The sequence below is a fragment of the Triticum aestivum genome, chromosome 7A (assembly GCF_018294505.1).
Source record: "Triticum aestivum cultivar Chinese Spring chromosome 7A, IWGSC CS RefSeq v2.1, whole genome shotgun sequence".
NCBI classification, from domain to species: domain Eukaryota; kingdom Viridiplantae; phylum Streptophyta; class Magnoliopsida; order Poales; family Poaceae; genus Triticum; species Triticum aestivum.
In genome coordinates, this window is record NC_057812.1 from 197,309,571 (window position 1) to 197,332,064 (window position 22,494).

Below are 22,494 nucleotides of genomic sequence, written 5' to 3' on the forward strand. Positions count from 1 at the left end.
GGGTGTGTGAGAGGAGACGGGCATGCGGGCGAGATGGCAAATGCCCACACATTAGCCATTGTGTGTGCGTGCAAAGCGGCGTGTAGGCGAACTGCTGAACGCCCACACACCAGCCCCTCCTATGTGGTGAAACGGCCGTGTGGGCGACCGGCTGAACGCCCACACACCAGGCCAGTCCTACGTGGCACTAGAAACATGCCAAGATTCGTGCGCTCACGAACGGATACGGATCCACGCGTGTGGGCGAAATGCAAACGCCCACACGTATAGGCGTTAACATTTCCGATTTTTAATTGTGCTGAGTTCCCACATTATTTCGTACTGCTTCCTGGGTTGTTGCACGCAATTGTCAGAAAGATTTATAACCAAATTTTTAAAAGTAATTACCAGTAGTTTAATTGTACGCAAAATATATGAGAAAATATACTTAGTCCACATGCTAGTTTTTACTAAAGAAGGATCATTTTGGAGATATATACAAGACGTGCACATGACGAAAAGAAAAGGAAAGCTGCAGCAGACTAGCAGCCTCCCATACAAAAGCATAGTGTCTGGTAGCGGTGTACTCCTTCTGTAAATTAATATAAAAGCGTTTAGATCACTATTTTAGTATTCTAAACATTTTTATATTAGTTTACGGAGGGAGTACCATTTTTGAGCGAACCGCACATCGCATAGCGTACTAGCCTTGGTTTTTCTTCCTGTGTCTCGCTGTCCTATAGTTTGCCTATGCCCGGCCCAAGAGAAAAAGGGTTTTGCTGCTCTGTACGCTGCGGTGCCCGGCCCGGAACCTCGGCACCATGGGCTTTCACTATTCCTCGGCCTGCGAGTGCCCCTCCTCCTGACGACACCGGCTTGCTACTAAGAGCATCTTTAGTCGTTTGGCCCTCCAGCGTACCCGGCAAAGGCCTTTGTGCGTTTGCGCCGGCGTTTTTTTCGCTTTGTGGGGCTCACGTTTCCAGCCGCGTCCACAAGTTTCGGCCCCCAAACGCACAAAAATTTAAAGTTCTCTTTCCCGCTACCAAAAAATGACATAGGTTCGGCGATCATCATGCCATAGGTTGGCGATCATCATGCCACAGGCCGACAATCGAACATAGCCAAAGTCCGGCGATCAAAAGGGTAGGAACCATAGACATGGAACTCAAACGATAGGTTCCTCTACCATAGGGGTGGGAGAGCTCGGCGTAAGCGTGGGCACAGTTGCAGTGCTCGGCGTTGGCGTGGGCGTAGTTGCAGTGGTGGGCGTAGGCGTAGGCGTGGCAGTGGTCGCCGCCGGTCCCAGCATCTGGTTCAAGATGAGGTCGTTCTCCGCCAAGTACCACGTCTTCACCTGCTCATCCATTGTCGCCATGTCTGCTCCCATCAGGAGCACCATGTCGGTCTTTCTCTTCTTCGCAGCGACGTTGGTCCTGAGAAGATCGAGCTTGACGTCATGCTTCGTCATCAAAGCCGACCACCTCGCCTCGGACTTCTCCTCCCTCTTGGCGGCATGGCTCCTGGCGTCGGCGATGCACTGTTCTATCAACGACCGCAGCCGTTCGGCAGCGAGAGCCGAGTCCCTCGTCGCCTTGGCTTTCTTGTTGCCATCAAGACGCCCTTATGTCGCCGCTGAGGCAGGCGCGTCCAGGTTGTAGACACCATCCTTGGTCTTGGCGAGAGCGAGCCGACACTTTGTCCATTTCTCGCATGACTCAATCCTGGTTAAGACATGAAGGAACTTGAACTTCAGGTCGTTGTTGTCCTAGCGAAACATGTCGAACATTCGGATCATCTGCACAGACGAAGAACAAGTGTCGGCGAAGTACACGACGAAGAGCTAGGCCGGTGAGCCATGGACATACCAGACGCTCGACGTTGGCGCCGCTCTCCGTGCGAGCAATGACCGCCTCCTAAATCCCATGCCACTTGTTGCATGTTGGGGAACGCAATAATTTCAAAAAAATCCTACGCACACGCAAGATCATGGTGATGCATAGTAACGAGAGGGGGGAGTGTTGTCCACGTACCCTCGTAGATCGTAAGCGGAAGCGTTATGACAACGCGGTTGATGTAGTCGTACATCTTCACGATCGACCGATCCTAGTACCGAAAGTACGACACCTCCGTGATCTGCACACGTTCGGCTCGGTGACGTCCCACGAACTCTCGATCCAGCTGAGTGTCGAGGGAGAGCTTCGTCAGCACGACGGCATGATGACGGTGATGATGATGCTACCGGAATAGGGCTTCGCCTAGGCACCACTATGATATGATCGAGGTGGATTATGGTGGAGGGGGGCACCGCACACGGCTAAGGGATCAATGATCAACTTGTGTGTCCTAGGGTGCCCCCTGCCCGCGTATATAAAGGAGCAAGAGGGAGGCCGGCCGACCTTGGGACGCGCCAAGGAGGGGGAGGTGTCCTCCTCCTAGTAGGAGTAGGACTCCTCCTTTCCTAGTCCAATTAGGAGGAGGGAGGGAGAAGAAAGGAGAGGGAGAGAGGAAGGGGAAGAGGGGGCGCCGACCCCCCTTCCTTGTCTAATTCGGACTCCCAAGGGGGGGCGGCCAGCCCTATGGCCCTCCTCTCTCTCTCACAAGGCCCATGTTGGCCCATTAGTTCCCCCAGGGGTTCCGATAACCCCCGGCACTTTGATAATTATCCGGTGACCCTCGGAACTCATCTGGTGTCCGGATATAGTCATCCAATATACCAGTCTTTATGTCTTGACCATTTCGAGACTTCTCGTCATGTCCGTGATCACATCCAGGACTCCGAACTACCTTCGGTACATCAAAACACATAAAACTCATAATACTGATCGTCACCGAACGTTTAAGCGTGCGGACCCTATGGGTTTGAGAACTATGTAGACATGACCAAGACACGTCTCCGGTCAATAACCAATAGCGGAACCTGAATGTTCATATTGGCTCCCACATATTCTACGAAGATCTTTATCGGTCAAACCGCATAACGATATATGTTGTTCCCTTTGTCATCGGTATGTTACTTGCCCGAGATTCGATCGTCGGTATCTCAACACCTAGTTCAATCTCGTTACCGGTAAGTCTCTTTACTCGTTTCGTAATGCATCATCCCGCAACTAACTCATTAGTCACATTGCTTGCAAGGCTCATATTGATGTGCATTACCGAGAGGGCTCAGAGATACCTCTCCGACAATCAGAGTGACAAATCCTAATCTCGATCTATGCCAACTCAACAAACACCATCGGAGACACCTGTAGAGCACCTTTATAATCACCCAGTTACGTTGTGACGTTTGGTAGCACACAAAGTGTTCCTCCGGTATTTGGGAGTTGCATGATCTCATAGTCATAGGAACATGTATAAGTTATGGAGAAAGCAATAGCAACAAACTAAACGATCATCGTGCTAAGCTAACGGATGGGTCAAGTCAATCACATCATTATCTAATGATGTGATCCCGTTAATCAAATGACAACTCATGTCTATGGTTAGGAAACATAACCATCATTGATTCAACGAGCTAGTCAAGTAGAGGCATACTAGTGACATTCTGTTTGTCTATGTATTCACACATGTACTAAGTTTCCGGATAATACAATTCTAGAATGAATAATAAACATTTATCGAGAGATTTGGCATGGTGTAAACTCGAAAGTTTTCACGAGTCATACTCTTCTGGTGTTTTGCTAGATAAAATCTCAACACTACAACTTCTTCGAGAGTGAGAGGTGAATGGAAGGGTATACATTGAAGAAGTGGGAGTCGACCTTGAACTTTGTGTTCATGCCCATGGACACGACGTAGATCCTACCATAGAAGCTTCTTGTAATAATAACTATTTCGTTGATATAATATCATCTGGTATATATGAACTGATCCTATGCAATCGTGGTTTCGACCATATTTTCTCTTTGATCTCATTTCTCGGACAAGTTAAAGCACTTGTCTTTTGCAAGTCAATACACCAGTCTAACCTCTACCTTGATCTACCGTCGAGTATTACCCTATGGTATCTCGAGAATTTCTAAGAATTGTGTTGCATCTTATGAGTCTCCATCAGCTATTATTTCTCACTGATTCCAATTTCTCATGGGTTCTGAGTTGTTAGTCGCTCAAGAACACCGGTAAGTAAACCGATTCCGCACTCTGGTTTGATAACTCTAAGTAATCTTTGTTGCTTATGAGTTTAATAATCCTTCAAGTCATTCCTAGCCTAATCGACTATATCATTATCGTGCAAACTTTTAACTGTGCTACCTGGTCCTTCTTCCCAGAGCACAAATTTTTGATGATCAGCTAAGCTTACGTCGATCTTTCCTCATCATATCATTTTGCTTTGGACAACAAGCTCGTTTTCGAGTTTGTGTCGTACCCATGGTTCCAATAACCTCTTTCTTCATCATTCCTTTGACTTGATGTCATCGCTGATCGATTACATCTTCAGGTAATCTCTCGACAAATGTGTCGTGATCATTATCAACATTCTAAGCTCTTCCAGAATATCAATCAAATTCATGATGAGAAATACCATCCTTTGCCCTTGAAGATTTGGGTTATCATCGACAACATTATTGCCTTCCGTTCAACACAAACTTGATCTTGTTTTGTGTTGTACCTTCAGTTCCTTGCTATCCAACTTATGTTATGTTCTACCGCGGAGTGTTACCATCTTTTATGTCAAGAAGGTCGTGAGAATTTCACCACCTCTTAAGAATTCTTGGTATGGTGATACTTCTCACCATCACCATTCTTTCTTGGTACCCGTGTTGTTTCTAACCGGAATACCGACAATTGAACTATGATGTGTGAATTCAAAACTTCTAGCAACCCTATTGCTTTGAAGTGAATGGTCAAGTTTCATTCTAATTCTTTTGTTCGTCAAGTCACCATTCTAACATTGATCGTGCAACCCAGCCCATATTTCGGGTGCACCTTTCAACCCATGTTTAATTGTGTATGTTTTCCTCCAACATACATCATTAAGTCATTTGATCTGGCTAATGTTATCTCCTTATTCACATAATTGTGGAAATCCATCCTTTTTGGAAATGTCAATGAATTATCGCTGAGTCAATCAGCCACCTCCTCACCTCTCCTTGGTTTAATGATGAACTCTGATGTTGATACTCACTCCCATAGTTCATTTCCCGAGAATCTTACAATGTCATCTCGACAGTTTGTGTTGCACCTTTCTTCTCAAGTATTCTGAGTCTGAGTTATCCTGACACCAATCAGATCTGAATCTTGGTCAGATATGATGATTGGAACATATTCCCAAGAGTTATAACAATGGTCTTTATGTGACCCGGTAAGGTGTTGTCATGCCTAGCACACTTGGCTGGAGGACCTATTGTTATAGCTTACTTCTAGCAAGGTTATCTATTCTTCCACGAGGAAATGGTAAGACTTATTCTATAAGTTCTTCCTGATGAATCCTTTGTGTATCCAAAGTCCGACCTTTGCTTGAAGACCATGTTAATGCTATCTCGAAACATGGCTATGGTACTCCGATTTTCAACAAGAAAATTTAAAGCCCAATGCTAAATGTTTCCTGCTCAATTATCCAAACACAGCTGTATGGGTAATGTCATGAAATTTCTCTCCCCTTACCTAAAAGGGTTTTCTACTTTATATCCTATCAAGGATATCTTGCTCTGCTTGTCCTTGGGAAGGATATACCCTTGAAATATGTGTTTAAACACATTTTCCCTTCCATTGTTTGGTTTAATCTGATAGACATAATTTCCTTTCCATTGTTTTGTTTAACCTTTCTGTGATCTATATGACCTAAGCAGAAATATCTCCCGGCTTATGTAAACACCGTGGTGTACAACTCGGTCAGTAAGACCCTGTACTATTGTTGATGACATTCCGGTAACCACCGATGGACGAGAACTTTGCCTACTGGTCCGCCTCGTTCAACGAGCAGGAAAATGGTTCTTTTTGTCCCTCGCCCTTGGTACCTATGTTGTTGCCAACATGGCCAACGGACTATCCTCTGACATGCCTTGCTTACACGATCGTGCAAGATATCACCGACCTTCCTACTTTTAACCACATGGTGGGCCCATAACCCACAGTTCCACAGGATCGAAACCTGACTCTCCTGTACACCCCTGTTTCTAAAGTCATTCCTCACGCTTGGCTTCGTAGGAAAGATCATGGGCCACCGTCCTAGTGATCTATTCTAGTAACAGACGCAATATTCAATCTCGTTGCTCTGGACCCCTTTCGCATGTTGTTTCAGACATCGAACAATTACCTATCCATTTGAAACTTCTCATGGTACCTTCTTACTTTACTCTCGATATTTTCTTAATTATCTATTCGAGAGTTACTTTCTACCACATTCCCTGAGTTATCTGCTAGATAGCCAACCTTGTAAGGTCCGTTCTTCCGCAGTTACCCCTTACCTATTCGTAAGTACGTTGGAGATCCCGAAGAAAAGGACGACTTCACCATGATGACCTGAAGCATAGGAATGAAGACGTCAATGTAATGGATCGACCTGTTCGAGGAGAGCAACCAAGACCGAGAAGATCAGTTAGATTTTTCCTAACCCAATCCCTTCCCCCTTGCCTCCCCTCTTAAATCTCGGGACGAGATTTCTTGTAGTGGAGGAGAATTGTGACGCCCGGATAATTAGGCTACAGTAATCCCTCGTTAACGATGTCGCGTCACCTCTGTCACTGTAGTTAATCTCGGGTTAGTTCAAAAACCGATTCAAAATTCAAATTCAAACTCAAGTCAAACTAGTAAAGTTTTCAAATGTCAAAACTAAAAAGTACAAACGGTGACAACTAATACAAGGGTAATTATGGTGCAACAAACACATTTTTATAAAATGGCTAAATGGTTTAAAATGATTTAAACAGAAAAGAAAGAAAATACAAAAAGGGAAAACAGAAAAAAAAGAAAGCCCCCCCTCCCTGGGCCGTGGCCCAACTGGGCCAACCCACCTAGCCCATTCGGCCACACCCACCGGCCCAACCCCTCCCCTCAATAACCCCACCAGGGGGAAACCCTAACCCAATCCCCGCACCCACTCACCCTCCTCCTCTCTCCCGATCTGGATCGGGATCTAGAGGAGACCAAAGCCGCCCGGTGCGCTCCCGCCACACGCCGGCGCCCGGAGCTCGACGACCCCGCCGCCAGGAGCCCTCCCCACCGGCCTGCTTCCTCCTCTCCGCCGGCCTGCCTCCTCCTCGTCGACGCCGTCCCCGTCCCCCTCCACCACGGTCCTCCCCGACATCCATCGAGCACGCTGCCCGTTCCCTACGCACCCCGGTGAGGACCCCGGTCCTCCTGCTCCCCGTCCCCTCTCGCCAGTGCTTGCCTCGCTCCGGTGCCGCGCTCGTCGCGCCCCGGCCCGTGCTCACCGTGGCCTCGCCCCGCCCGGCGTGCCCCTGTTCGCCACCCCCGTACACGCTCGCCTCGTGGCCGCGCTTCCCCGCGGGCCTTGGCCTCGCCTTCCCCCTCGGTGGCGCTGCTCGTCGGCGGCCCTCCCGGGCGACACCGCACCGTGCCGGGCCGCGCCCCCCCTGCGCCTTGCCTCTTCCCTTCACTGTCGCCGGCGCCGTTCCGTGCCCGAATGCGCGTCAGGGCCGTGCCCTGGCCGTGCTCGCGCACGCGCCCGTGCCCCATGGCGCCCCTGCTTCCCCCCGCTCTGCTCCGCCTTCGGCCGCGGCCAAGCCAACGCCCGCGGCCCACCGTCGCCTCGGGCCTTTGCTCGCCGGCGTGCCCGTTCGGGCGACGCCGCGCCCCATCAGACGCCCACGGTCACGGCCTTGCCCCGGCCCTCCTCGCCCCGGCGATTTGGGCAAACGCCCAGTCGGGCGCCGCAACGCCCGACCCGCCCGTACCGCCCGTAACCCACTACGGCCCCTGTGCCACTGACACTAGGGGCCCCACCCCACAGAACGTTTCCAATAAAAAAAGAGAATACAAAAATAAACTTAAATAATTAATTAATTAACTAAATTAATTAAGTTAATTAATCCTAGTAATTAATCTAAATAATCTGTTAGTTAATTAAACAGTAGTTTGTTTAGCCTAATCTCTAATTAACATAGACAGTGTATGACAGGTGGGTCCCACTGGTCAGTTTGACCAAGTTAACTCTGTTAACTGCTGATGTTAGCATGACATCATGCTGATGTCATTAATTCATTTTCGAATTAATTAATTAATTAATTAAATTCCAGAAATTAATAAAATCTTTAGAAAATCATATCTTTTAATCCGTAACTCGGATGAAAATACTTTCTACATGAAAGTTGCTCAGAACGACGAGACGAATCCGAAGACGCAGCCCGTTCGTCCGCCACGCACCCCTAACATATCAAACTCGCAACTTTCCCCCTTCGGCTCCTTTGCCCGAAAACGCGAAACACCGGGGATACTTTCCCGGATGTTTCCCCCCTTCACCGGTATCACCTCATACCGCTTTAGGGCACCTCTGGCACCGATACGTGTCTTGTCATGCATCGTTATGCATCTATTTGCTCAAATATTTATTGTTTCTTCCCCCTCTTGTCTCGCTAGACACCAAGACCGACGCCGCTGCTACCCAGTACGACTACGGAGTTGTCCCCCTCTCTCTTGCCAGAGCAACCAGGCGAGCCCCCCTTTGATCACCAGATATCGCCTACTCTTCTCTATACTGCTTGCATTAGAGTAGTGTAGCATGTTACTGCTTTCCGTTATTCCTATCCTGGTGCATAGCCTGTCCTTACTACTACTGTAGTTACCATTACCTGCTATCCTACTGCTTAGTATAGGATGCTAGTGTTCCATCAGTGGCCCTACACTCTTTGTCCGTCTACCATGCTATACTACTGGGCCGTGATCACTTCGGGAGGTGATCACGGGCATATACTATATACTTTACACAGTTACATTACCTGTGGTACTGTTCGGAGATGGGGGCTGAAGGGGCAGGTGGCTCCATCCCGGTAGAGGTGGGCCTGGGTTCCCGACGGCCCCCGACTGTTACTTTGTGGCGGAGCGACAGGGCAGGTTGAGACCACCTAGGAGAGAGGTGGGCCTAGCCCTGGTCGGTGTTCGCGGATACTTAACACGTTTAGCAAGATCTTGGTATTTGATCTGAGTCTGGCTATTGGCCTATATGCACTAACCATCTACGCGGGGACAGTTATGGGCACTCGACGTCGTGGTATCAGTCAAAGCCTTCGTGATGTCAGCGACTGAGTGGCGCGCGCCGGATTGGACCGTAAGCCTGCTCTTGTATTAAGGGGGCTAGTTCTGCTTCCGGTCGCGTACGCAACGTGCAGGTGTGCAATGGGCGATGGGCCCAGACCCCTGCGCCATAGGATTTAGACCGGCGTGCTGACCTCTCTGTTGTGCCTAGGTAGGGCTGCGACGTGTTGATCTTCCGAGGCCGGGCATGACCCAGGAAAGTGTGTCCGGCCAAATGGGATCAAGCGTGTTGGGTTATGTGGTGCACCCCTGCAGGGAAGTTAATCTATTCGAATAGCCGTGATCTTCGGTAACAGGACGACTTGGAGTTGTACCTTGACCTTATGACAACTAGAACCGGATACTTAATAAAACACACCCTTCCAAGTGCCAGATACAACCGGTGATCGCTCTCTCATAGGGCGACGAGGGGAGGATCATCGGTTAGGATTATGCTATACGATGCTACTTGATGTTACTTGGTGAACTTACCATCTACTCTCTCCTACATGCTGCAAGATGGAGGTGGCCAGAAGCGTAGTCTTCGACAGGATTAGTTATCCCCCTCTTATTCTGACATTCTGCAGTTCAGTCCACATATGATACCCTTATTCCATTTGATACCAATGCATACATATGTAGTGTAGCTCCTTGCTTGCGAGTACTTTGGATGAGTACTCACGGTTGCTTTCTCCCCCCTTTTTCCCCTTTTCCTTTATTTCTGGTTGTCGCAACCAGATGTTGGAGTCCAGGAGCCAGACGCCACCGTTGATGACGACTACTACTACTCGGGAGGTGCCTACTACTACGTGCAGCCCGCTGTCGACGACCAAGAGTAGTTTAGGAGGATCCCAGGCAGGAGGCCTGCGCCTCTTTCGACATGTATCCCTGTTTATGCTAGCCTTTTTAAGGCATACTTGTTTATCTTATGTCTGTACTCAGATATTGTTGCTTTCGCTGACTCGTCTATGATTGAGCTCTTGTATTCGAGCCCTCGAGGCCCCTGACTTGTAATATAAAGCTTGTATTATTTTAATTTGTGTCTAGAGTTGTGTTGTGATATCTTCCCGTGAGTTCCTGATCTTGGTCGTACACATTTGCGTGCATGATTAGTGTACGGTCAAATCGGGGGCGTCACACTCTTCTTCCTTCTCCCTTGGGTCGCTGGCTCCGCCAGTTCTTCCTATTCCACCACCTCCTCGACATCGTCTTGCTCGATGTCCTCCATGTCGACGACGGTGTCCAGCGTTTCATCTTACGTGCGGAACCCGGGGCATGAAGCGGCAGCGACTGAGCCGTTCGTGATGATCTCATCCATCTCGATGTCAGTACCGCCGAGTTGTGGCACCAAGCTTAGTGCGAAGGACAGGGGTCCACGGCGCAGAGTTGGCACAAGCTGAGTACGTCGGCCAGTAGCCGTACTGGGAGTTGAGGCCGACGGAGAACGTGGGGGAGGGTGTGCGTGGGTCGGGGCTGATGAAGCCAGAGGGGGGGGGCGCAGAGCAATGCGGGAAGGTGATGTTGGGGTTGAAGCCGTCGAGCACATCACCGTCGACGTAGTCAGGCGAGGGCGCGTACTCCCACGCTGGTGGCGAGAAGTTGGCCGGGGATGCGACGCTCTGGTGGCTACCTCACGCGCCTTGTGGGTACTGTCCTGCCTGTTGATGCGGAAGGAGCTGACACTCGTTCGCCATGCCTGCACGAAATGCCTCCTCATGCTCCGCCGCCGCATCCCTGGCCTTCTTCATGTTGAGCCTGTTTCACCGATCGTTGGCGACCGCCGTCCGGCGATCAACGTCGGCCTTCCACTATGCGTTCGTCAAGCCCGGCGGCCTTGGCATCGGCGCCCTCTGTTGGGATCTACGGTAGGGTGCGTCGATTGCAAATTAATATTTCCTACGCGTAGAACAACCAAGAACATGCTACGGGAGATGGATCATAGTTCGTACCACTAAACGCACAGTGCCGTGCAGCGGAAGAAGAGTTGGAGCAGCGCGCCCGCGTGGATCGTCTCCTCCTTGTCCGATCTCCCTCGTACAACCGGTGGTCGGTTCCCATGTACAGGTTCGCCGGAGCGAGGCAAGTGCACCGCCTCTAACGGTATCCATGCGTGCAGGAGGAACATCGTGCGATGGACTGCTAGGTCCGATCACACAACCGGCGGCGAGTGGAGGTGTCTATTCGCAACACATGCAAACCCTAGTGACAGCGCCGAAGTGATCAACCCCTGAGTGTGCCGCACCTCCATTATATATATAGGCGTCTGTCGCGGGCTTAACACTTGGGCCTCGCACAGACCCTAAAGCCCATAAGTCTACTCGGCCACAATCCAAATACAGTTCGAATCACATCCGACCAGTGTCCTCGGATCCGACCTCATAGATTTCTTCCCTTAAGCGTGTGACCCCTTAGGTTCAAGTCGGCTTGGTCGCAGTTCGGATCACCTCCGAACTGCACGGTTGGTAGCGGCCTCTAGCAAGGCATGCCGAACACCAAGCAGACTATAAAGCTGGTTAGCGAACCTGTACATCACACTTCCATTCCTTTTGCCACACGATATATGTTGTCGAGCTCAAGGCGAGTCTATCATCCTTGTGCTAGCCTGACCTCTTTCTCGTTCCAGTGATGCCGACCACAAACCGGATTATCTCATAATCCTTGTCGCATGGCCATGCTTATCCTGGTCGGATCACACGAGGGGCCCAGAGTATATCTCTCCTAATCGGAGGGGCAAATCCCATCTTGCTCGACCACGTCTCGCAGCATGGTTCTGGACAAACCCGAAACCTACCTTTATAACTACCCAGTTACGGAGTAGCATTTGGTCGGCCCAAAGCAAGTCTGTCACCATCCCGAGTACATGCTTCAGCTCAGGTCTTAGGACATAGAACATATGTTGTACTAAAAACTCACAGATGACATATCGCTGCGTCTCATAGTTGGGTCTGTCCAACTCGGACCTTATCTCGACTCGGATCCGACTACGTCGAATCCAACAAGATCCTTCCAAGTCCATATTATCCGGTTAGCATCCAATGCTCCATGGCTAGTGAGACCAAGCCATTGACCATGTCATATGCTAGTCTAGTTGGCTGCGCGTCCACACAGCCCTTTCGACTAGGGACCTTTTAGGACAGTCATCATACAATGCATAGTCCCACAAACAAGTCACGTACTTGCTGATACACATCATTGATAATGTCCAAGGACTATCTTTATTCATAAACACATAGGAAATATCATCATACATGATTGCCTCTAGGGCATATCTCCAATACCCTCGCCTTCCCCGGCTTTGGCGGCTGGGGGGGTGGCTATGTGAGGGGCCGTGTACTTCTTCGGCGGCATGGCGGGCGGATCTGGGAAGAATGTCGGGAGCAGCGGGGGAGATGGGGAGGGAAAACCGGAAAAGGATGGGAAAATAGGCCAGTGTCACCGACAGTATGGGTCCACGCGCCTTTTCCTTTCAGCCAGTGCCCTAAGGCGCCCCCGGTGCGCTGGGTTCGACTTGGGTTCGCCGGATATAATTTTGGCCCAATCCGATGAAAAACGAGTATCTAGGACGCGGCTGGGCGTTTTTTTGTGTCGGCCATAAAAAGGCACCCTGCGGCTATTTGGGGGGGGGGGAGGAGAGAGATGCTCTAACTCGTGTGGGCTGCGAGCAGCCGAGGACCCTATCCCTAATTTATGCTTGCTCTTGTTTAATGCATGTAGTACTTCGTACTAGCAGATTGGCCTCCGGAATGTGGCTTCTGAGTTTATAAATTGCGATTATTCTTTGTTGCCTATGTGTAGCTCCAGATCGACTTGAAAATAATTCTCACAAAGAAGTGATTGTTAGTTGTTGTGAATGCAGATTTCAGAAGAAAAAAACAACAACTTATTATTGTCTTGTTCAGTGGCCAAAAGCTAAAAATGTTCCCATCTAAGCTCTCAAGTTGGTTCCATGTTGGGGCCTACAGCCCCCCTACCTCGGCCGTTGGTCTTGTTCATACTGGCAATTTGAGGTCTTCTCATGTGAACCTAGCATATCTGAATCAGGCCATAATATCAGGTCAAAATAAGATTAGGTAAACTATGACTGATCTAAGCACCTTATGTGAAATTGGTGAAACATGGTGCTCCTACATTTCAACTTTCTTTCACACACTTGTAAACAAGAACATGCTATTATTGCTGCAAGATTCCAACCTGGTAAGAAACAGATGCTATGGCTAGCGCGGACGGATTTTCTTTGGGAAAGCGTCTCGTAGACTTGTGCCGAGCTCGCCGCCGTCGGGACTAGTACGTGTTATTTTTAGCCGAGCCCGTGTGTTGTTTAGGCTGGCCACAGTGGGAATAACATCACTAGTAACATCACACTTTTCAAGATAATTTTGCTTATGTGACACATATTTAATGTTGAGAGAGGTGATGATGGTAACTTAGCTAGTTAGGCTAATCATAGTGGGAGTAACTTAGCTAGTAACATAGTGCACTCTAATTTTTTCTTATGTGGCAAGTAATAAATAAGAGGTGGTAACATAATATGTTACTGTAACATAATATGTTTCTTTCCTCCTCCCGACCAGACTCCTCCTCCCGACCCCGTGCGGCCGCCGCCGGGCCGCACCGGGCGGTCACATCCCGATCTCCCCTCGACTCCCCGTGCACCCCCTCCCCGCGCCACCGCCGACAACGTCGATGGGCGAAGGCCCCGTGGCGCGGCGGCGGCGGACCTCCTCTGGCATCCTGAGATCTGAGGCGGCGGCGGCCTGATTTGGATCTCCCTCCCGACGAGGATGGCGGGCAGCGGAGGCCGGGGCGCGACGGGGGGTTTGGCTGCAGCCGGCGGGAGTAGTACGAGATGGCGGCAGCAGCGGCCAGGGCGCGTCCCGGGCTGCCGTTACGTCCTCAAACTGCTGCATTTCATCGAATTCGGTGACGGCTCGCTGAAGCACTCCGGGTCTGCATCGCATCACGAGGATTATGGCGATGGTGGTCATCTCCTACGTCGGAGGTGGTCGACCTAAGACTGGATGATCGGATCCCGTGATCTGTAATCTAGTCCCAGCTACGAGTCGGGGAGACATAGTTGTCGGTGAAAACCGAGCCGATGGCGGACGATGGCGGCGTTCTGCACCGTTACCTTGATGAAGGCATCATTCTGTAACTACTGTCGACTCACTCGTGCTGCTCCGAGGGAAACCCTATGATCTGGTTTTCCAGTTCAGACGATGGCGGCACTGCGGTGTCGTTTCTCTCTTGGGAGCATCATTTGTGGAGCAGCGCTGGAAGTCAGAGGCAGGAGGTGGAGCGGCTTCGTCTTGCATGGAGCTTCGGTGGAGATGTCAAGTCATGCCTGACCGATAGGTGCTACGCTTTGTCATGCCTGGTCGGCAGGTGCTAGGCACGACTGATCTTCCAAGGACTTCAAACTGTGTTGGCTGGTGGTACTTGCAGCATGGCGCTGAGGTGTATCAGTGGCGACCGCGACGTGCTCAGCTATTTGTGTGCAGGGAGGAGGTGCCGTTGGGCGCCGTGGTGGCGTCGACGATAGCTAGACCGAGCAAGGTTGATGCATCAGTACAGTTCTGAAGATGGAGCGGTGGCAGTTGGCGGCGGCGGCCTCTGAGAGCACGCGGGACCAGTGTGTGCCCTAGACCCGGCAAGTGGCTAGGTTGGGGTCTCAGGTCTTAGATGTTAGGCTTGGCTGCGATGTCTGTTTGGTATTAGGCCCAGGCTATCTGCGCCCCTTCATCAGCTGGATAGGTGTAGCGACAGTCTCTTGCTTAGACGGTGGCTTTAGTCTTACTGTTGTATCACTTTATAAGGTCTTGTGAGAATAATTAATAAAGTGACCGTATGCATCGCCCAGATACAGAGGCCGGGGGTCATCCTCCTTTTCTATAAAAAACATAGCACTTTCCAAGATAAAATGAGTATAAGTTAATAAATGAAGTCATCTAAGATACTACTATTATGTTACTTTGCATTATGAATGTAGTAACTTAGGCTAGTGTCATACGCATGACACTAGTCTAAGTTAGTCCCCACTATAACTAGCCTTACTGTAACATCACGCACACCAAGACAATATGAGTCTATAGGTTAATAAATGAACCATAACATGACAACACACATATGTTACTACCCACTGTGGAGGTAGTAATATAATCTAGTAAAGTATGATGTTATTAGTCTAAGTTAGTCCCCATTGTGACTAGTCTTAGGTGAAGACGAGGACTGGGTCATTAGGGCACTCAGGGGGTATTTTTGGGGGGCCACAATGCTCAGGGGGCACTTTAAAAATAAGGGAGCTGGAGGCGAGCGCTTCAGTGCAAACTTGTAAATATTAAAGCAGACACTCAGAATGTAGATCGGACAACTAAAAATAACTGGATATATGGATACACCAGGGACGTGGAGTAACTGACCGCGAGCTCACAGGAGCTCGTTATCTAGGTCGTTGGTTGGAGCTTCTCGATCTGTGCCATAGTTCTGTATGCGCGCATGCGGTCCGCCAGAAAATCGAGCACTGTTGGGAAATACGTACGCGACAGCGTTGGGTGGTGGGCTTTCGCGTGGGGAGAGTCGACGGATCTGACGATAGTTTGGACGGCCGTCAGTCTCCGGCGAGGTAGGACGTGGAACAAAATCGGTGTTCTCCGTCTGATCCGTGGACCAGGACAATCGCTGAGGGCTGCGGGTACGGTGTGGGCCATTTGGAGGAAGCTGAGGACTGCGGCACAGAGGCGATGAGCGCCGGCGGCGAGACAACATGGAGTTCTGATGCAGCCTATCAGCAGGTAAGTCGATCTTTGCTTTTCCGGCGATGCCGCCTCCTTTTTGAGCCCTCTGTTTTAGCTGATCCAGAGGATGGCTTTCTCCCAATTTTCAGATCCAGTCCGCTGGAGGAGGTAGGGAATAGCTTGGTGCCGGCTGCTGGTTGTCATTGTCTTTGGCGTGGGGGATTTGTAGGCGGTACCGCAGGCTGAGGACGACGCGGCACACCAGCGGACAACAGATAGCGGTGGCGAGCAGAAGGGAGAGCTCGCCGCCGACGTCGGAGCTGTGAACGGGGAAGACGAATCCCCGAGCATCGGGGTGGAACAAGAGGTCAGTGAATAACAACTTTGCCTTCCAACACGTATTGAGTGATTTAGGAATAAAACGAATGAGTGAGTAAATCATGCAGTTAGAATGAGTGCTAATTGTTCTACTGCATTCACGAAATTTATGTTGTGTGTGCCTGTGTGTGAAGGCTGATTTGTTCTCTGCATTCACAAAATTCAGGCTATGTGCGCCTCTGTTTGCAGGCCGATTGCTGTCATCGTTAAGAAAAAAATATTGATTTATGTACTGGTGTTTGCAGTCTGTTTTGCTCCCTGCATTTAGAATATTCATCCTATACGCGCCTGTGTTTGTAGGTTGATTGCTCTCTGCAATTAGGAAGTTCATGCTATATGAGGCTGTGTTTGCAAGTTGTTTGCTATCTGCAATTAGAAAATTCATGTTGTATGTGCCTGTGTTTGCAGGCTAAGGATTGGTATTGCCTCCCCGAGCAAAACACCGCGCCTAAACCGAGTAAGTATGTTCTAAAAGGCAGTCAGGTGTTTTGCGGAGAACCCAACTGAAAATGTGATGACATTGGTTCTTGGCACTACTTTCACCTCTGTGGCCGAGGCATACGATTTCTACAATTTGTATTCATGGGAAAAGGGGTTTGCCATCCGGTACGGCAAGAGCCGGCTACATGTCGAGAGGACAAAGTGCATGCAGGAGATAGTTTGTGGGTGCTCGGTTAGTGACTAATTTGCTTTTGCTGGTTTGTGATCAGTAATTCGATTCAGTTTGTGAATTTTTTTGCCGGGTAAGGCTGGGGTTGAGAACACAAGGTCTTGCCGTGGCCCATAACGTTACATTCTGTCTGGCTGCGGGGACAGGAACTTCACTTTTCCATTTGACAGAAGGTTGCAATTATCCAGTTCTTCCTAGACAGAAGAGAAGCTGGGGCGGCGGCGTGCTTGCTTGCGTAGGAGGGCGACGCCATTGAAGACATGGAATTCTTTCGACAGCCGGTTAACAGGTGATGTATCCCTAGACTAGTTCAATTATGTAAGATGGTATAGCTGGAGCTGCAATTTCTTAGAGATTTCCCCCTCCCAACATGTCAGGATTCCAATCCTTGAGGGGATGGATGGCACCGATCAACTGCTGGATATGGGGAAGTACGCCTGCCGGCCCTTGGAGCTCCACTGCTGGCAGCCATGAGTCATAAGCAGTGGAAGTGATGAGTGGGAGGCATAGCTCCTAGATGTGGATGCCGGACCAGTTAAGGGGAAGCGCAACTCTCTGACTATATCTCAGCAATCAATGGGGAAGGTGAATCCAGAGACTCCTGGATGGACAAAAAGGTTAGTTTGTAGCATTATTATCCTCGTCAGATTACAAATTAAGGATTATAGGTACGTGTAATTAGTTAATTAAGTGCTAGGAACATGTCGTTGACTTGTAGTTGACATTATAGCTTATTTCATAGTTATAAGTTTGTTGTAGGGTGCTTCATAGGATATGTTCTGTAGTTCCTCAATAATTTATGGAATATACCACACTCGTGATATAAGTAATGTTGAGTAATCAATTTTTAGGACACCGGAAATTTGCAAATGTGATCAACTAAGTCATGTAGGGTGCGGTTTTCCACAACTTGTATTTTTGTGCTAACAGGGTTAGTATTAAATGTTGAGAGGACGAAATGCATGTAGGAAATTATTTGAGGTTGCGTGCTAAGTCTTGATGATGCAAAAACCAGGAAAAAAGGTGAACTAGTTTGTGAAGGAAATGATTTTAAATTTCTATATTGTTGATATACAGGGGAAGCAGGGTTAGAGAATACACAATCATGCCCTTGTGAATGCCCTGCACTGACCCAGTTGCTTAGGTCAGAGGACAATGGTTTGTAAATATCTAAGCACAAGGAGAAACACAATCCACTACTGGAAACAGGGAATTTGCCATCAGCCAGCTCTTTGCCATCTGCCAGCTGATGGCAAAGAACGTCTTTGCCATCTGCTTATAAAAAATAGATGGCAAAGAACTGACAGACGGCAAAGAACATGGTTGCCATCAGCCAATTCTTTGCCATCTGCTAGTGTATGGCAAATAATCTTTGTCATCTGCCAGCAGATGGCAAAGAGGTTGGCAAATCCTATGGCCGTCAAGCATGTAACGGCGTACTAGCCCCACCTCTTTGCCATCTGCCAGCAGACGGCAAAGATTCTTTGCCATCTGCTGGCAGATGGCAAAGAGATGGGGTTATTTTTTTCCAGGTAAAAAAAAACTGTGGGGTTATCCCCTCCCTCTCTCCCCACCCATCCAGGTAAAAAAAGACGTTCGCATCTCATCCACACACCACCACCTACCTCCTCCCTCTCTGCCTCCTGTGCCCCTTCCTCCCACCCCCATCCCCATCCCGCTTTGCCTTCCCCCACCACCCCGACCTCCTCGACCTCTACCTCCCCGCCGACCCCTTCTTCGCCCCGCCCCCCATCCCCTCCCCACACGCCTTCCTCCTGCACGACCTCACCGACCGTGTCGCCGCGCTCGAGCTCGCGGCCCGCGCGGCCGCCCCGCAACCGGCGCGCCGCAAGTACACCTACGCGGCCACGGAGCCCGGCGGCCGGAAGGTCAAGTGGACGGCGGAGGAGAAGCCGCGCGGCGGGGGCCGGGCGCTCAAGTGGGAGGCTGAGCTCGCCTCCCCCAACAACGACGGATTCGACCGCAAGTGGAGGTGGGAGGCCAAGTCCAGGGGCGGCGCCGGAGGCAAGACCAAGACCAAGTGGGGAACCGAGATCAAGGGCAAAGGCTCGCTCGAGCCATGGTCGCATGCCTACACCTGGGAGGAGGACTTCACCGCCTCCGACGACGACGAGGATGAGCTGGAGGTCGAGGAGCGCAGGCCGGAGAAGCCCAAGAAGATCAAGGCCGCCGCCAAGGACAAGGAGGTTGACAAGAAGAAGAAGAAGCCGGCGAGGACGTGCGTCCAGATCGAGGAGATCCCCGAGGACAACACCGCCGGCTGCGACGCCATCCGCAAGGTACGGTACTCAGCACAAAAGATGAGATTTTTGCGGGGGTTTGGGTTCTGTGGCCTGATCTGAACGAAATGTGTGATTTCCAGTAGAATTTCCAATAGAACCAAGTTACCTCTCGCTGGATTTGAGAGAAAATTTGGAATTTTAGAGGATGCTAGTGTCCACACTCTAGATCTGTGCTTAGTACTGGCTACAGATTGACTGAACTCTGCTCTGAATGATATCAGCTTGAGGATTCTGCTCCCTTGCAATGCACTACTGTCATATGTGTACTGACCGCCTGACATTTGTCTCTCTTTCTGATGATGCAGGCCTTTGCCATGGGGAACGGCAAGGGGAAGGCCAAGGAGCTGTCGCCGCAGGATGCCGCGCTGCTCATCCAGATGAACTACAGGGCGCACCTCGCCCACCGCTCCCAGGTGCTCAGCTGCCTGCGCGATCTCGCCGTCGCCAAGGCCAAGCTCAAGGAGCTCCGGTCCCTCTTCTACAACCTCTCCTATAGGCGCCGCCTCTGGCACGACCACGAGGAGCACCAGAGGTTCTCCGAGAAGATCATTGTCCTGCTCCTCACTGTCGAAGCGCTCGAGGTGAGCTCCGTCACGGCCTGTTTACGATTGCCGATTGCTGATTGCTGATTGCCATTGCTGTGCTGTGGATTTGAAATTCAGTTACTGCATACAGTGGTTAACACTACTAGTCGTCAAACCCGTGCGATGCACGGGCTAGTCTTTCTACTATATTTTACCATAGGAATTGGATTTTTTGGGCATTTAATCCATATATAGCAATAAGTGATGTCCTAACCAACAGATCCTAAGAATGAACCTTTTCTAAATTATGATTTTCTAGTGCAACGTGTACGCTACTGACCAACAGGTCAAATGGAAAGCACTTTATTCTCTGCATCATATACTCACGCCGGTGTAAAGAACCAAAGGGTTCATAGTTCACATATATAGACTATGTAGAGGAATCATCTTCCTCAACAAATTCTTTGAGAGTTTGACCTATGTCTCTCTCACCGTAAGAATATCAAAAAAATAATCTTTTAGAGCACGTGCCTTGGGGAAAGTGAAAAATGAATACTGAAACTGGTTTGTCACATGCATTATATTTGGTTTAATTTAAAAGTATACAATTCAGATCAATTTGGATATTTTCTGCATGCATTACGTAGTACAGGGCCAGGTAGTAAGCATTCCGATCAACAAAAAATGTCGTAAGATAGATAATTTGAACGTACAGACCTTATACAAATAGTAGGTATGAAAGAAAAGAGAGAGACAACATAGTGGTAGAACATGGATAGAGCAGATTTGGAGAAGTGCGATGATCATCTCGTATTACCTTTCCTCCTATAGTCCCCTTCAGAACGAAAATAATTACAGTATATGTGCTAAGTTAATCCATAAAAAAGGTAAAACAAAAAGAACTATACAAAAGCCAGATTCAGGTATTGCTTTCGAAAAATCTTTAAGCAATGCAACTTACAAAAACAACCATTATTTATCATTGATATTGTTAGTAAAAATTTATCATATATTTCAAAGTTCTCATAGCATCACTGCAAGATGCGAAACCATTTGCAGACATCTTATTATTTATGAAATGCACGGTTTCTTTTTTTGCAGGAATTCTATGCTATTTAGTTTCATAACGTTTTGTAATATGAAACTGCCAAAATAAAACTTAGGCGCCACAAATTGGGAAAAGCTCAATATTTTTATTTACAATATATTGTTGCTTATTAACCTCAATCAGCCAAAACAGGTACCAGTGAAACACATCCTTATTAAATAGGCATATGATGTGTAATTTCATAAGCTTCTCTAAATATGAAACCGCCGAAATAGGATAACCAAGAAAAACTCGTATAGCCCAGAAAGAACGGGCTGCTAATTGCACACCTCGCCCGTCTCATATTCACATATATATGGACTACACAGATACATCATTAATGATATTACAATCATGTTACAAAAGAACTACTATGTACAGAAGATATCCTACCATCTATATGAGGCTTGGCGTGGACGTCAAGATGAGTGGCAGCTGATGCGGAATTATTAGAAGAGCAGTCGATGCAGCTGGTCATACTCTCACTCAGTATTTCTATGTATCAATATTATGTTGCTAATTATCCCCAATCTGCAGTCAATAGGTATCAGATGAATACTTGCTTATTTATAGAGCTGCAGGTAGGAATCAGTTAAGAGCAGTCGATGCAGCTAGTCATGCTCTATTTAACCTGTAGTTGTCAGAAAAAAATAGTTGTTGTCACATGTGATTCACAGAAAGTTACTGGACATATTTTATTGGTGCAAAAATTGAATTTGGAGTAGCTTGACCAGCTCGATGTTGACAACTGAAAGGATGCTCCTTCTTGTGATGTTGCTTGTCTAGACACCAGGTTTAATTTATAAGCTCACCAGATCTGACCTGATGATCTCGATTAGATATCCATATGTTGTAGGTGAAAATATTCGGGATTTAATCCTTGGAAAGCAGAACACTATCACATGATAGTATAGAAAACAAATTGAACCCGATCCAAAGTCATGGTAGATTCAAGGGAAGAAAGAAATTCAGAACAAAAGATTATGAGAAAACGAACCTCATCTAGATGAGAAAACAAACCTTAAGAAAACAATTGTGATGCAATACACTCCTTGAGCACATCGGATCGACGCCCGAACTTGCTTGCACATTTTGAGAGCAACATGAATTGTTCCTGGGGCTAAGGAGACCATGGAGATTACATGGCCCGTTGTTGCTTCAGGTTGTTTTCTTAAAGGAGAGAGAAAGAGACGTGGAGAAGGTAGATACTTTTGGGGTGTCCTTGGCTTGTACGTGAAAGGACTGTGACCCTTATCTCTTTCGGCTTCTTCTCCTTTTAAGCGCTTTTGTATATCCTTTCATGTTTTTTTCTAACTTATCTTCAAGGTTGTTGATAGGGAGTATCTCACTCGGCTTCTATTTCTTCTACAGCCGTGAAAACTGCGAGTCTTCTAAAAAAAGATAGTTTGTTATTTGTGGGCCGTTCAAGAAGTTTTTTCTGGCTGATTTTATCTTGGTCAAGATTTCAGCAAGGATTACATGGATTAGATAGAACGGCTCTTATTTTCTGATTAATGTGTAATTTGTTGGGAGTCTATATATAATTAGTATAGCTATAGATAGATACATATAGATAGATAGATAGATAGATGTATACAAAATTACAAATAAAATACAGTATATTATATTC

The 22,494-nt window shown here is 48.5% G+C and overlaps 1 pseudogene; it reads left to right on the plus strand.

The window, feature by feature from the left end:
• The first annotated feature begins 15,663 nt into the window (after positions 1-15,663).
• Positions 15,664-21,838, plus strand: LOC123153254 (BAG family molecular chaperone regulator 7-like; annotated as a pseudogene).
• The last annotated feature ends 656 nt before the right edge of the window (positions 21,839-22,494 follow it).